Below are 17,968 nucleotides of genomic sequence, written 5' to 3'. Positions count from 1 at the left end.
ATATTTTAGCCCACGACTAAATTAGTCATATATGTTAGTTGATTTTACTTGGATCACTTAAGATTTCTCATTTTTGGTAGTATTTCACTTGGAAAAGTTGTGGTGACTAACGTTTTTAGTCACCTAGTCACTAATTTCTCATTTTCTACTAGTGGTCCAACCTATCCTGATCTCTCAGTCCATTCACGACCATTATGCTACTCTTCTTTCGACTCCTTTGAGTCTCTCTACTTACCTCCTGGAATTCCTCAGTTCGACTCCTATTGAGTCTCTCAACTTTGTGTCTGGAAGTTGTCGGTTTGAATCCCTTTGAGTCTCGATTTCCCTTCTGGAAATCCTTCTGCCAACGTTAAGTTGCTCCACTCCAAAGATCTGACACTGGTCCAGATTCCTTGGCTAGAAATCTGCCTTGGAAACAACTCCCTCCTCCTTGGTCTTACCCTGTTAGGTAATGTTTTGACCACAATACCCCAACAAATTCGCTCTGCAAACTACCCACAACTTCCTATGCCCCAACAACTGAAGGACTGAGCCTCTAGACTCTGCACAATCCCAACACCGGCAATATCTGCACCTCCTAGCCACAATGTCAATCCTTCCTGACTGGGAATGATGATTGGGCAGTATGTAGTTCAGGTCTGCTCCTCTTTGCCTCTGCGTTAATCCTCCTCCTGGCTCGAACTAATGACTCAAGCCCTCTGCGTCACCCCTTCCTTGCTTCTTTCTTCTAGGAACAACTTATGTCACTTGGTATAGTTGTTTCTATTGTTACTGCTCTCCTAGCTGATGCCTTCAGTTATCCTATGATCTGCAACCATGCTTTGATACCATGTTGGAATTTCTACGTTTAACCTGTTATAAATTCTTCCTTTACTATTTGGTTTATTTCTTCCTGCTTGTTCAATTACTTAACAGGTTATTTACCATGTAAATACTGAAAATAAACACAAGTACAATATCAACATCTACAAATCATCAACTAAAAGTAAACAAGCACACAAGTGACACCATTATTTTTGGACTAATGTCCCTATAAAAACCCAATGTGGGAAAAATGATGCAGCTATTCATAGGGTTTTATTATTATGTAGTTTTCAGAATACAACCAGCATGCCAAAAATGGCTCACCCAACAGAGAATTCCCTCGGTAGTAGTACCTCTCCTCAGAGACAAATATTTTGGTTGATAAATCATTAGATGAATCATCCCACAACAAAATTGTAGCTTCCACTACTCTACGTCACTCTGATAGGGACTGCGTCAGCTTCTAGAGCTTCTGTGTCAGACCCTAGACCCTCTGCGTCTCACACACTGGCCTCTCCTGGCTCTCCACATCGCCTAGCTGCCTCTGCGTAGCCTCTAGTTGCCTCTGCGTCAACCTCTCTGGGCTCTTCACTGTCTCTCTGGTAGAAACTCTGCCTCTCTGCTATGTATTCACTTCCCATTGTTGTTGATCACTGATTCTATCTCTCTTAGAAAACCCTGCTCTAGAGAATAAAATGACTAATCACTCTAGTGTATTCTTCAACAGACCCTCAAGCCTCCTCTTATACTTTTCTTGTTGGTCTATCAACAGCTAAGATTAAATCTCTAATCAATGGCTAATATTAGATTTGGCTTGATCCATGACTTTTGGACCCTTCTAACCCAATTTTATATTAATACCCATTAATATTTTATTTTTCCTAAGTTTAGACATAAGAACTCCATTAAAAAATATTCATTATTTTAATATCTTCCAAACTAGGTATAATCTTCCCAAAACATTTCTGGGTCTTGGAGATCTCATGCGCCTTAGCCTCTCCACCAATTTTCATGGCTATAGCACATCCGATGCTACCCGAAATAACTAAAATATTGTTAACCTCATGAGTAGGACCTTTCATATCTGGTACTTCTATCTTTATGATTGTGTTTTGTTCATGAATTAACAGTGATGTTTCTTATATTGTGTTATGTATGAAATCTAAGTTATAGTTTGACATTAAAGTACTTTTGTATAAATGTTTCGGCTATAATTCCTTATTGAATACATGAGCAATTGATATATGTGATATGTTTTCCACAAGTATTTTTCCTAACTATTTAGTCAAAATAATGATCATTAATGATTTCTTCTCATATAGAAATTAAATGATCTTTATTACCTTTTTCTTTAAGATATATTTGTAGATCGCATGATTTGTGTTATTCTCGGTTATATATTAAGATATAAGTTAGAATAGATAGATGCATGTGTTTGTTGTTTAATTAGATCATTAATAGTTAAATCATTTCCCATAATATATTATATCAACCCAACATCATCATCATATCAATTCTTTTTGGGAAGCTGGTCCCATTATCCCCAGTCGGAGCCACCATACCAAACTGAAAAGGAGTTTCTTTTAAGGTATGGACCAGGTGGTTATCCCCCATGTTGTTGCAACAAAATTCTTGTGCTTCAACATTTTGGCGCTAGAAGGAGGGCCATGACTATGAATGGAAAAGAGTATTGATCATAAATAAAAAATCCATCCTAAGTGTCACTCCCCTTCTAGATCTCCTCCAACTTCTAGATCCCCAACTAGAACTACAATCCCAAGATCAGAAGTTGAGAAAACCTCTCCAAAATCTCCTAGTGAATCTCAGAGAATAACTTCTTTAGACTATAACCTTGAATCCCCAAAAGTTAAAACTTTAACAGAGAAGTTAGAGAAAATCTCTATTTCAGCTAAAAAGCCTAATAAATGTCAATCGTCTAAAGGAAGTGTTTCATCTGTTCTACAACCAAGACAAATCTTGACCTCTTCTCAAAGCAAGAAGACAAGAATTCATCCTTTTGAATTTCCCATTTCTTCTTTCCGAAAGAGAAACAAAAATTATGAATCACAGACATCCACTAGAAATATTTTATCTCTTTCTCCACCTCAAACCCCTTCATTCCCTCCACTCATTCCAATAGCTTCCATTCGAACCACTAGTGGTAGTTCTTCTACTCCAAACACCCAACCTGCTTCTTCTTCAACTCAAACTCCTCTCATATCCTCATTGTTGGGTGTAGTATAGGGTCTATAAATGTATCAACATTTAATTTGTCAATCCGGATAGTTCATAAACTTCAAGACGCGGCACTGGTAATTCCAGAGAGAGCCCCTGGCAACCTGCAAAACAAATTCTAGTCTATCTTGTGCATTAATCTCGACAATAAATAAAATCCTGCACTAAAGGAGAATTCGAGAAAAAATTAATCTAGGAAATCCTGTACTATTTAACAATGCGGAAGGAAATTCTATGTACGAGCAACCAGAAGGGAAATCAAAATTGGAAACCAAGAATGCCATCGCAATATCAAGAAGACTCTAAGTGTTCGAATAAATTCAAGAGGAAATCAGAAACCATTCTACCTGCACTAATTCTATTGCATCTACCTCTATGTAAAATTAACCTGAAAGCATCAACAAGCATAACAAATAAATTTACTGTGTAAATAATGTATGAAAGAAATTATAGATTCTCTCGCCTTCCTTGTCCCTAAAGAATAAATCTTGCAAAACAGTCTAGAAGTTTAAAGGAAATAAACATGATCGTTTGCAACATAATGCAACTTCCTTTTCATGAATGTCGGCTCTGCGGTATACAAGAATCATGACTTTAGATAACATAAATTATATGTGATTGTTGCTTCCTGAATGATACTCGAGTTTTGCAACATAGTTGATTAAAATTTAAATACATTCGATGGCTATGATCTCACCACTCCATAATCATTCAAATCCATCAGGTGAAATCGATTACATTCCATAGCACAAAACCTGTTAGATCTTAAACCAAAGAAAAGGATTTGAATTGCATAATAAAAATTTTAGAGGTAAAGTGTTATAACATAAGTCGATGTTTTAAATTCAAACATTCTGAAGGAACACAATCCTTATTCGATATAAAGAAATATTTTGAATGCGAGAACAATTTCTAAGGAAGAACACCAAATCAGTCTTGCATTCAAAAGGAAAACATTACAACAAATTAAATCACCTCAGTTTGGAGGAGGAAAGAGACTGAAAGTAATTAAATAAACTCACACAGTAAATAATAATCTAAATGCTAATTAATTTAAGAAATGAGTAGCGGTGGTGGGCTGGTCTAGCGGCCAACCCAGCCAGCTCACACCCTCGATTAACCTAGTTCACACAGCAGTCAAAATCATTAGCTGAAATAAATAAATAGACAGAACATAGATGAAAATTGCTTCAATTAATTCGTTAAAACACAGTCTTTTACATCAAGTAGACAACATTCAACTCCAGCAAGATGAGAGAGTGATTCGCTGGTGATAAACGTGTGATGCTACATCGGGATAGATCCTCTTCCCTTCTATGTGCTCCCTTCATGTGCATTACCTTTGGCTCGATCGATTTCCTAATTCCTGTTTGTATAATTAATTGACTAATTTATGTTTCTTCCAATCGATTTCTTGTATAGACATTGCATTACAAACTGGGTATTTTAATTCAACCAATTAAAATATAGAGCATTATTATTTTTAATAGTTTGCCAGAATAAGAATTAGTTTTCCAACTAAATATTGAAAGAGGGAACAATTCTAGTGAATCGTTCCTCTTTTCTTGGAGTGGTTGTTGAGGTGTGATTTGGCTTAATCAATTTCAACCTTGCATGAGCTACTCACAGGTTGGCATCAGAGATTCGGTGCATATCTCCTTCGATCAAATTCATATTGACCCGGACTTATCATAACCATAATGAGAACTAAATCCTTGTCATGGTTAAAGAAGTGATTGTTGGAAATAGTAACTGTTGTGGAACCTAGCATGACATCAAGAAGACCATCTTGGCACTTGGAGGGGGAGTTGTGGTCGATCCATCTATTAGTGGAAGCCATTATGGATATACCATCTCCTTCCTATGGTTTTATCAATTACACACCGCCATTACCCCCATGCCCGAACATTTCCCGCCGTGTTGGGCACACAATTACTGATTTGCAAGCCATGAATAATAATGTTGTTCACATTGTCGATGCATAGGCAGGGCCCATTACGCTATCGTGCAAATGCCTAAGCTAATATCAAAGGCTTGATGGGTTCTTTGTGGTAGCATAATCGATTGGCAATATGGTAGGGCATTGTGATGACAGAGTTTATGTTGAGCTTATTGTTGTATCGACATCGAAATGAGAATGAAGAAGACAGTTGTCATTGAAATGATAATACTTATCGAATTCCTTAGTTTTGACCATGATTTTCTTCAACCATTTCACCATTGGCATCCAAAATATTAACATCTACATCTGCCTAAAGTAATAACCCATATGTGCCATAGCAAGCCAAGGAACAAAATCCTTATACATTTCAACAGCTAATACAATTCGATCCCCATGAATGGAGGGTTCGAGTATAGGCGTAGAGAATGTGAATGCAGTCCACGAATCCTTCAGAATGCAAGTAGGTAATGGTGCAAGAATCCATTCCATGGGGCAGTCAGGTAAGTGCAATGGGGTAGGTAGGTAAATACAATAAGTAAATTTCATGGAAAACAACTAGTAGAACCTTGAAATGAATATCACTCTTTAGTACAAATGTGCTGACACAAAGACATGTTGCAAGAATTTTTGAGGTGAGAGTAATGATGGTGAACACAGTGTTAGTGACTATTGCCATGCTTTTGATATGGCAAACCAAACTATTCTTGGCACTTTGTTTCTTGGTTTTCTTTCTAACCATTGAACTAACTTATTTTGTAGCTATATTGATGAAAGTGATTGATGGTAGTTGTTACATATCCATTTGGGCACATCACTCCCATCATCCAGATCATCTAACACTTTTTGGGCTTCATTGAGAAAGGGAAAAAGGTGAATGGGGTGATTCCTTTCACATAACCTACAGGGAAACTTAATTTTACCCTTATTTCCATCAACTTTACTACCACTAGTTTATTGTGGGTCACCAGCATGATCTCCAGAAGTTGATGACATAGGATGATGTGAATGGGAAGACCATTCTTATAAGATCTGAGGAATACCATAACAATTTCGAAGAAGATGGTCTCCCATACAAAGTTTGCATGGATATCGAACCTTGTGAGGCTTGATGGACGGTTTCTCATCAGATGTTGCATTCAAAGCAATGGAATTTGCTTCTTCTTCTCCTTCTTCCCTTTCTTCTTCTTCTTAGCCACCTAGTTACTAGTACCAATACTTTCACTAGGCAAAGAGGAAGAAGGGGACGAAGAAACAACTGAGGAAGAAGGAAAGGGGTCAACTTTAGGATCAACTGGAGGTTGATTTTGTCTAGTTGGAGGTGTACTCAACTACGGAGAAATTACAAAATTTTGAACCAAGGAGGTTGAGAACAACCATACTGGTAAGTCAGTGGTAAGTTCTGGAAGGGAAAATGTATCATATAAGGAGCACCAATATTTCCAAAAGGAGGAAAAGGACTAGGATTCCCATCAAAAGGAATTCCATGATTAGTGCACTCCAGATTTTTCGCCATATGTCTCAACCTAAGATCAACTAAGGAGCAAGCGTGGAGGATGTTATCCGTGGTCAATTAAATTTATTTTAATCAAAGTAACATAAAAAAACAAAAGAGGGATAATCTAGGCAAAAGGTTTACCAAGAAACTGTGAACTACAGAATACCTCGCAGTGAAACGAGAAGTGCGGGCAGGAAATCTCCCTGAATGTTGTGTTCGGTGTATCACAGTGTACAAGGTGGCCGACTCGTTTACCTTCGCTAGACTCGTTAAAACATCACATAGCGATGGATTCACCCGAAGGGTGGTATTATACAACAAGCATATGTTATCCTCCTCAAGCTTGATAAAAAATAAAGAGGTACTCGTCAGCAATGACTGGGGAAAATTGGAAAAATGGGAAAACCACTTTATTGTAGTAGGTCCTTCTTGAACATGACGCTTTCACTCCATCACCGTGACTATTTAGGTTGGGTTATCAACTTGATGGTTATCATACCGTTGGTCTATCATATGATCCATCACTTTCTTTTCGTTCAATGCTACCAATTCATTTTAGTGTTTCCGACATGTTCAAGAGAAGTCATCCAGTCAAAATTCATCCTTTGCAATACCATAAACCTTCATTTTCATGACCGCCATTCCTGAACCTTGTGTCGTCAGTTAAATTCCATCTCCAAAATCATTACACTCATTTCGTGTCATTGATGTGGGATACATCAAGTCCCTCCTGCGACAAGTCGCTTCTTGTCAACATCAACACATTATCCAAGAAGTTGACTTAGAAATGCCCTTCTAGTACCTTGAGGCTTGCATACATTAATGAAAGGTTTCTCATTTCCGACGATAATTTGACATCAATGACCTTCCACTGAAAGAATTTGTATGGTGTTCGACATCAAATCATCCATTCAAACCATGCAGATTGTACTGCAGTACCTTGAGGATCATTATCATCATTAGTGATTTCTCTCGCGTCTGTTAACAACTTACATCAATGGCTAGTAATCAGACGGTGTCTTCCCATGTTCAACTTCAAATCACATATTCACATGATTAGAATCGTACTTGAGCAAACAATTGAACGAGATAGAAGACCCTAGATCTAGTTTCATCCATTCGGGCTACGATTTCAAGAGTACTAATTCATATGTATAATGGCTTTACATTGATGGTATTTCCAATCATAGGTCTATATCTATAAACGATTGTCTATGTACATGTAATGAAAGTTTATAAGTTGAGCATGGGTATGCCTTCCCTCAGTAATTCATGTAAAAATCAAAATATCATGATATATGTATTGTAATTGATGCGGGACACCTTCCACTTTGAAACCTCCTCGTCACATCGTAAAGCATTTCATCCGACATTTGCATTTTTTGACTTCATGCTTTAGGGGGCAGCTGTTACAGATCCATTTGGTTACATCACTCCCATCATCCAAATCAGTGGTTTAGGGCTCATCAAACCCTAATATCAGTTGCTACATTCCATAAACAAGTCACCCTTTTGAATGTCTCCTTCCCTGACAGTTTCATGACTTGAAGACATCCTGAAATGACCTCTAGAGGGACCAACGCAGGTAGGCCCATGTAAGGGTTCATTGTAGAGCAGTTGAGTCCATGCCAGGGTGATCTGCAGAGAAATTAGGCCTTCATTCACCCGTGCTAGGCGAGATTGAGCGAAATTCACATAGGGTTTGGGGAATATTCTTATCTTTTGGATTCATCTAGAAGTTTCCCTCACTTATTGACTCCTATGAGCTCGAAAATGGATGAGGAATGACTTAAGATGCATCCTATCCTCTCATCCCTTCCTCCATGGAACTAATTCTAAGTATGGAAGGCCATTCAATACCCCCATTTATGACATAACCTCCTTCATCCTCCTATAAATTGAACACTCATCTAAGTGATCAGGGGCTAGACTATGTTGAATTGTAAGGAGATAACGTTGTTATGAGAATTGGCTTTGAGACAAGTATTGTTATGCTACAAGTTCATGCTTTTGATGTGATGTGGATGGGATCCAAGCTGGAGGAATGACTTTGAATTCGAACCTTTTTCCCATACGTTTGTATTGCTATATGATGCTTATATATGTGAAATGTATCTGATTCCATTTACTTGTATTTAATAGATATTTTCCTTTGATAGGTTCTTTGTCTTTTGTTTGTGTTTAAAGATACTTCTCAAGTGTGTTAAGTACGGGAAGGAGTGACAGGATTGATACAAAGGAGACAAGAGGAAAGTGGAACTACGAGTAGGTCTTCTCATCTTCTTTGTCTTATCTATTTCTTATAGGAAAAGGCTAAAGTGCTTTAAACTGTTGTTCTAGATATGGCTACTTATCTAGGGAATTAGTATTTATCCATAGATACCAAATTCTCCAAAATAGTAGTTGGCTCCCATTGGGTTTAGCCTCTTGCCTCTTTTTTGTAATGTACATTTGGAACTATGGAAGTGTCCCAAAGTATCAAAGTGAAGTCAGGATGAAAATCTCAATGGATTTGATGCTAGAACTCGGTTCAAATCTTGGCACAGTAAGAGTTCCCCGAATTGGGTTGGTCTATAATGAACTCGTTCATGGGGTTCCAACAATATTTGGGAATTTTGTAACAAGTCTCCCAGCTATTAATTCCACTGTAATATTTGTATGTATCAAGTATGGTCTAGTTCCTATTGTGACACAAGGTGTGTGCTTTATATTCAAACGAGTATGTCTAAGAAACTACCACATGTTTCGATGTATTGCAAGGTATGGTTACAAAGATTTCCAAAAGAAGAATCATCAAGCCTTCTAACAAATACTTATTGAAAGTCTTGAAAAGTTTCTTCATAGGGAGGCTGCAGATTTCTCATAGGAGAGTGATGATCAATATACTTCAGAATCAGAGAATGAAACAAAGGATCCTAAACTACTAGGAGAAATAAGCTGTAGCCCCAACTACCTGAGGCACCCCTAATGGGAAATTACAGGGGTTCAAGGAATTTCTTTGCTCCTCCAGAGTCACTACCAGATGCTAGTACCTCATCAGGGTTGCCCAAAAGTGTTGTGCCTATGTATGATCAAAGTCTTGATTATGAGCTTTCATCCATGCATAAAGCCAAAGAATCTGGAGTTGTATATCTCTTGGGTCATGGAGATATTAGAGCTAGAAAGAATTCTTGGTTTATCAAGAAATTGGTTATTAATTACTTATATGCCTTTTTTAGGAAAAAATACAGAGCATGCATTGCAACACTACGTGTTCCTCACACTAATCTTCTGCAAGTTCGCATAACTCACATGTGTGAGATCTTGAAGCTACAAAGCCAGAGACTTTAAGCTTTCCCAAAAGGATCAACAAAAGAATTCTTCCGCATAGGATGTGATGAGAGAAATGGGAGAATCTGGTGACAGAAAACACATTGAAATATAACATTGAACTACACATTGGATTTGCATATGTTTCTCCATAAACCATATCTAACTGTATTTGATAAGAAATCATACAGATTTTGACTTTAGGATATGGCAGTTGAGGGGAATGCAACATTTGCTACCTGTCATATAGTGATGTTCAATTTAATTGCCTTCAGTATCTACCATCAGGCTGATGCCCCAGTTCTCCACATCTGATGATGATGCAATTGCTAGCCTGAACACCTGAAATCTATCCATACTTTAGGCTTTCTTTGGTTAAGGTTTCATGCTAGAAGTCGAAAGAAAAAGTGAAATTAGTTTATTTATGTTTAGAAATTCAGGTTTTAAGCCTTCTAGTATACTTATCTTTGAATATTTCTTAATTGATGAAATATAGAATATATCTTTGGACAAAGGATTTTTTATGTCTCAATACTAACAAAAGTTTTGTCTGGAAGCAATCAAATGGAAAAAATCTAAATTTCTCTATGTAATGCATTATTGGGACTTCTGTGGGCATAATGGAGGTGTCTGCAAAAGGTATTCTCATGCATTTTCAGATGTTAGGTGTACACAAAATGGGTCTGAGGTGAAAAATTACATGGGCTTAAAAAACAAAATTGTGCTCCATTTCCAACCTTCACATTTTATCACTTCAACCAAATTTGCAGAAATGTTAAGCTGAAATCTAATATAATGTCAAAACAATGTGAACAAATTACGAGATATTCTGGTTAGCCAGATGTTAGGTGTACACAGAATGGGTTTGAGGTGAAAAGTTGCATGGGCTTAGACAACAAAATTGTGCTCCATTTCAAACCTTTTATGCAAGTAAATAATTATTTATTAACAGGGTTACTTCACATTTTATTACTTCAACCAAATTTGCAAAAAATTTAAGTTGAAATCCAATATAATGTCAAAACAATTTGAACAAATTACGAGATATTCTCATTAGTACCATACAAAACCCAACAAATGCCTAACACAATTTGTCATCTAATATTTTCTTATTTAAGTCATGTTAACTTAATGATGTTGCATTAAGTTACTAATAATCACTTTAGTGAGTGGAATATACTGAAGTTATTTAACCTCCCTCTCTCATCTCGTTCAACATTTAGAGGTTTGGCACTAGAAAAGTGGGACTTGTTTATGGCCCAGTTCTATTGATATGGTTTATTTCCCTTCAGCTGGTTGGTCTCTACAACATTATTTCATATGATAATAGTGTTTTAAAGGCATTCTATCTAGTCTATATCTATTAATTCTTTTCAAGTAATCCAAATCGAGCATGGTTTTCTCTTGGAGACTGTTTGTTGTGCATCACAGGTGATTGAGACTAAAACCTACTATTCTTGTCTATGTTCTGTCTCTGCATTGAATAACTAAAGTCTGGAATCGCCAATAAAATTTTCACTAATATTCTGATTCACAGGAGCTGAAGCAATGTTTGCTGACTTGGGTTACTTTTCAGTGAGATCTGTTCAGGTAAGCTTAGAGCTTAAAGAAGCTCATTGTAGAGCATGACAACTTCAGGCTACCATAAGGGTTTCTTTTTTAGCAGCCATACTTTTCTGTAAAGATTTATTTCAAGAAGACATACTTTTCTTTCAAGTTTGGGGAACTATAATAGTACAACTTTATATGGATTTGGTTTTTCACCTTGAGTCTTCCCCATAGTTTGTGCTTTTTTTCCTTTCAATGCTAGTATAATCTTATGAATAAATGTTGGCTGCAGATAGCCTTCACATTTTTGGTGTTCCCATGTCTGTTACTCACATATATGTGCCAAGCTGCATTTCTTATAACAAATCCAAGCATGTAGAACAAGAATTCTACACTTCAATTCCAGGCAAGGTTCAATCGGTTTCTGTATTAACAACATGCATAGACTTTGTAGCATGTTTTTCATGGATTATGAGCATGTTTTGAAATGGAAAAATCGTTCTTATACTTGAAATGCATCACAGGTTCCTGTATTCTTAGTAGTTATTAATAATACGAATTGTAGTTGTGCTTGCCTATATAGTTCATATTTCCTTTTGACTAATGAGTAGATATATTTTTCTCATATCCAAATCATTCAGTTAGTGCATTCTAGCCAATTCTTGTGCTAGCCACTACTGTTGCTTTGATCACAATTCAAGCTATTATTTCAACAACATTTTCATGTATCAAATAGTCAATGGCTCTTGGTTGCCTCCCTAGGCTTAAATTCATACACACCTCAAAGCAGTTTATGGGATAGGTCTACATTCCAATCATAAACTGGTTCTTGGTGATTCTTTGCATCATTGTAGCTACCACCGTTAAGGCCAAAAAAAAGATAGGAAATAAATATGGTAAGTCTTATACAAAGACATGAATTTGATTTATTAGTATTTAGTTCTAACTATAGTTAGAATTTACTAGCATACACAATTTATAACACCATTACAGAGTAATATCTCATCTAATAAGTAAATTTCATGGAAAACAACTAGTAGAACCTTGAAATGAATATCACTCTTTAATACAAATGTGCTGACATAGGGACATGTTGCAGGAATTTTTGAGGTGGGAGTAATCATGGTGACCACAGTGTTAGTGACTATTTTCAAGCTTATGATATGGCAAACCAACCTATTCTTGGCACTTTGTTTCCTGGTTTTCTTTCTAACCATTGAACTAACTTATTTTTTAGTTGTATTGATGAAAGTGAGTGATGGTAGTTGGATCCCATTGGTTTTAGCCTCCTCCCTCCTTTTTGTAATGTACATATGGAACTATGGAAGTGTCCTAAGGTATCAAAGTGAAGTCAGGATGAAAATCTCAATGGATTTGATGCTAGAGCTCAGTTCACATCTTGGCACAATAAGAGTTTCTAGAATTGGGTTGGTCTATAATGAAATTGTTCATGGAGTTTCAACAATATTTGGGAATTTTGTAACAAGTCTCCTAGCTATTCATTCCACCATAATATTTGTATGTATCAAGTATGTTCCAGTTCCTGTTGTGACATAAGGTGATTGCTTTCTATTCATACGAGTCTATCCAAGAAACTACCACATGTTTCGCTACATTTCAAGGTATGGTTACAAAGATGTCCAAAAGGAGAATCATCAAGCCTTCTAACAACTACTTATTGAAAGTCTTGAAAAGTTTGTCTGTGGGGAGGCTGAAGATTTCTCATTGGAGAGTGATGATCAGTATACTTCAGAATCAGAGAATGAAACAAAGGATCCTAAACTACTAGGAGAAATAAGTTGTAGCCTCGATTCCCTGGAAGCACCACTAATGGGAAATTACATGGGTTCAAGGATTTTCTTTGCTCCTCCAAAGTCACTACCAGAAGCTAGTACCTCGTCAGGGTTGCCCACAAGTGTTGTGCCTATGTATGATCAAAGTCTTGAGTATGAGCTTTCATCCATGCATAAATCCAGAGAATCAGGAGTTGTATATCCCTTGGGTCATGCAGATATTAGAGCTAGAAAGGATTCCTGGTTTATCAAGAAATTGGTTATTAATTACTTCTATGATTTTTTGAGGAAAATTTGTAGAGCAGGAATTGCAACACTACGTGTTCCTCACACTAATCTTCTGCAGGTTCACATAACTCACATGGTGTGAGACCTTGAAGCTACAGAGTTGCAGAATTTAAGCTTGCCCAAAAGTATCAACAAAAGAATGCTTCTGCATAGGACGTGATGAGAGAAATGGGAGAATCTGGTGATAGAAAACACATTGAAATATAACATTGAACTACAAGTTGGATTTGCATTTGCTGCTCCATAAACCATATCTAACTGTATTTGATAGGAAATCATAAAGATTTTGACTTTAGGATATGGCAGTTGAGGAGAATGCAACATTTTCTACTTGTCATATAGTGATGTTCAGTTTAATTACCTTCAATATCTACCATCAGGATGATGCCCCAGTTCTTGACATCTGATGATGATGCAATTGCTAGCCTAAACAACTGAAATCTATCCATACTTGAGGCTTTCTTTGGTTAAGGTTTCATGTTAGAAGTCAAAATAAAAAGTGAAATCAGTTTATTTATGTCTAGAAACTTAGGTTTTAAGCTTTCTAGTATACTTATTTCTTTGAATATTTCTTAATTGATGAAATATAGAATATATCTTTGGACAAAGGAATTTTTATGTTTCAATACTAACAAAAGTTTTGTCCGGAAGCAATCAAATGGACAGAATCTAAATTTCTCTATGTAATGCATTATTAGGACTTTTGTGGGCATAATGGAGGTGTCCGCAAAAGGTATTCTCATGCATTTTCAGATGTTAGGTGTACACAGAATGGGTTTGAGGTGAAAAGTTGCATGGCCTCAGACAACAAAATTGTGCTCCATTTCCAACCTTACTTCACATTTTATTACTTCAACCAGATTTGCAGAAATGTTAAGCTGAAATGCAATATAATGTCAAAACAATGTGAACAAATTACGAGATATTCTGGTTAGCCAAAAGTTAGGTGTACACAAAATGGGTTTGAGGTGAAAAGTTACATGGGGTTAGACAACAAAATTGTGCTCCATTTCCAACCTTTTATGCAAGTAAATAATTATTTATTAACAGGGTTACTTCACATTTTATTACTTCAACCAAATTTTCAGAAATGTTAAGCTAAAATCCAATATAATGTCAAAACAATGTGAACAAATTACAAGATATTCTGGTTAGTACCATACAAAACCCAACAAATGCCTAACACAATTTTTTATCTAATACTTGCTTATTTAAGTCATGTTAACTTAATGATGGTGAATTAAGTTATTAATAAGCACTTTAGCGAGTGGAATATACTGAAGTTATTTAACCTCCCTCTCTCATCTTGTTTAGCATATAGAGGTTTGGCACTAGCAAAGTGGGACTTTTTCATGGCCCAGTTCTATTGATATGCTTTCTTTCCATTGGGTTGGTTGGTCTCTACAACATTATTTCATATGACAATAGTGTTTTCAATGCGTTCAATCCAGTCTATGAATATTACTTCTTTTCGAGTAATCCAAATCGAGCATGGTTTTCTCTTGGAGACTGTTTGTTGTGCATAACATGTGATTGAAACTGAAACCTACTATTCTTGTCTATGTTCTGTCTCTGTATTAAATAACTAAAGTTTGGAATCGCCAATAAAACTTGCACTAATATTCTGATTCACATGAGCTAAAGCAATGTTTTCTGACTTGGGTCACTTCTCAGTGAGATCTTTCCAGGTAAGCTTAGAGCTTAAAGAAGCTCATTGTAGAGTATGATAACTTCAGACTACTCTAAGGGTTTCCTTTTTAGCAGCAACACTTTTCTATAAAGGTTTATTTCAAGCAACCATACTTTTCTTTCAATTTCAAGGAACTACAATAGTACAACTTTATATGGATTTGGTTTTTCACCTTGAGTCTTCCCCATAGTTTGTGCTTTTTTGCCTTTCAATGCTAGTATAATCTTATGAGTAAATGTTGGCTGCAGATAGCCTTCACATTTTTAGTGCTCCCATGTCTGTTACTGGAATATATGGGCCAAGCTGCATTTCTTATAGCAAATCCAAGCGTGGCAGAATGAGAATTCTACGCTTCAATTCCAGGCAAGGTTCAATCAGTTTCTGTATTAACAACATGCATAGACTTTGTAGCATGTATTTCATGGATTATAAGCATGTTTTGAAATGGAAAATTCATTCTTATACTTGAAATGCATCACAGGTTCCTGTATTCTTAGCAATTATTCATAATACCAATTGTGGTTGTGCTCATCTATATAGTTCATATTTCCTTTTGACTGATGAGTAGATATATTTTTCTCATATTCAAATCATTCAACTCTTGTGTTCTGGCCAATTCTTGTGCTAGCCACTACAGCTACTCTGATCGCAAGTCAAGCTATTATTTTAGCAGCATTTTCATGTATCAAACAATCAATGGCTCTTGGTTACTTCCCCAGGCTTAAAGTAATACACACCTCAAAGCGGTTTATGGGCCAGGTTTACATTCCAATCATAAACTGGTTCTTGATGATTCTTTGCATCATTGTAGATGGTACGTTTAAGGGCACAAACGAGATAGGAAATGCATATGGTAAGTCTTATACAAATACATGAATTTGATTTATTAGTACTAAGTTCTAAGAATAGTCAGCATTTACTAGCATACACAATTTATAACACCATTACAGAGTAATATCTCATCAAATAAGTAAATTTCATGGAAAACAACTAGTAGAACCTTAAAATGAATATCACTCTTTAGTACAAAAGTGCTGACATAAAGACATGTTGCAGGAATTTCTAAGGTGGGAGTAATGATGGTGACCGCAGTGTTAGTGACTATTGTCATGCTTATGATATGGAAAACCAACTTATTCTTGGCACTTTGTTTCCTGTTTTTCTTTCTAACCATTGAACTAACTTATTTTGTAGTTGTATTGATGAAAGTGAGAGATGGTAGTTGGCTCCCATTGGTTTTAGCCTCTTCCCTCTTTTTTGTAATGTACATCTGGAACTGTGGAAGTGTCCTAAAGTATCAAAGTGAATTCAGGATGAAAATCTCAATGGATTTGATGCTATAGCTCGGTTCAAATCTTGGCACAATAAGAGTTTCTGGAATTTGGTTGGTCTATAATGAACTCGTTCATGGAGTTCCGGCAATATTTGGGAATTTTGTAACAAGTCTCCCAGCTATTCATTCCACCATAATATTTGTATGCATCAAGTATGTTCTAGTTCTTGTTGTGACACAAGGTGACCTCTTTCTATTCAGATGAGTCTGTCCAAGAATCTACCACATGTTTCGATGTATTGTAAGGCATGCTTACAAAGATGCCTGAAAGGAGAATCATCAAGCCTTCTAACAACTACTTATTGAAAGTCTTGAAAAGTTTCTCCATAGGGAGGCTGAAGATTTCTCATTGGAGAGTGCTGATCAATATACTTCAGAATCATAGAATGAAACAAAGGATCCTAAACTACTAGGAGAAATAAGGTACAACCCCGATTCCCTGGAAGCACCCCTAATGGGAAATTACAGGGGTTCAAGGAATTTCTTTGATCCTCCAGAGTCACTACCAGAAGCTAGTACCTCGTCAGGGTTGCCCACAAGTGTTGTGCCTATGGATGATCAAAGTCTTGAGTATGAGCTTTCATCCATGTACAAAGCCAAATAATTAGGAGTTGTATATCTCTTGGGTCATGGAGATATTAGAGCTAGAAAGTATTCTTGGTTTATCAAGAAATTGGTTATTAATTACTTCTATGCTTTTTCGAGGAAAAATTGCAGAGCAGGAATTGCAACACTACTTCTTCCTCACACTAATCTTCTGCAAGTTTGCATAACTCACATGGTGTGAGACATTGAAGCTACAGAGTCGCAGACTTTAAGCTTGCCCAAAAGGATCAAAAAAAGAATGCTTCTGCATAGGAAATGATGAGAGAAATGGGAGAATCTGGTGACAGAAAACACATTGAAATATAACATTGAACTGCACATTAGATTTGCATCTGCTGCTCCATAAACCATATCTAACTGTATTTGATAGGAAATCATAAATATTTTGACTTTAGGATATGGCAGTTGAGGGGAATGAAACATTTGCTACTTTTCATATAGTGATGTTCAATTTAATTTCCTTTAGTATCTACCATTAGGTTGATGCCCCAGTTCTCCACATCTGATGATGATGCAATTTCTAGCCTGAACAACTGGAATCTATCCATACTTGAGGCTTTCTTTGGTTAAGGTTTCATGCTAGATGTCGAAAGCAAAAGTGAAATCGGTTTATTTATGCTTAGAAATTCAGGTTTTAAGCTCTGGTATACTTATTTTTTTGAATATTTCTTAATTGATGAATTATAGAATATATCTTTGGACAAAGTAATTTTTATGTCTCAATACTAACAAAAGTTTTGTCAGGAAGCAATCAAGTGGAGAAAATCTAAATTGCTCTATGTAATGCATTATTAGGACTTCTATGGGCATAATGGAGGTGTCCACAAAAGGTATTCTCATGCATTTTCAAATGTTAGGTGTACACAGAATGGGTTTGAGGTGAAAAGTTGCATGGGCTTGGACAACAAAATTGTGCTCCATTTCC

At 36.4% G+C, this 17,968-nt stretch overlaps 2 pseudogenes; both read left to right on the top strand.

Moving 5' to 3' along the window:
- The first annotated feature begins 5,378 nt into the window (after nucleotides 1-5,378).
- LOC149194498 (potassium transporter 7-like) lies at nucleotides 5,379-13,496 on the top strand (annotated as a pseudogene).
- A 1,218-nt stretch (nucleotides 13,497-14,714) lies between these two features.
- On the top strand, nucleotides 14,715-17,224 carry LOC149194497 (potassium transporter 7-like; annotated as a pseudogene).
- Nucleotides 17,225-17,968: the final 744 nt, after the last annotated feature.

Source organism: Pinus tabuliformis, chromosome 2_2, assembly GCF_031772625.1.
Source record: "Pinus tabuliformis cultivar Carrire ecotype Pingquan chromosome 2_2, CPIR1, whole genome shotgun sequence".
Classification (NCBI taxonomy): Eukaryota; Viridiplantae; Streptophyta; class Pinopsida; order Pinales; family Pinaceae; genus Pinus; species Pinus tabuliformis.
This window is presented reverse-complemented; position numbering and strand designations above follow the sequence as displayed.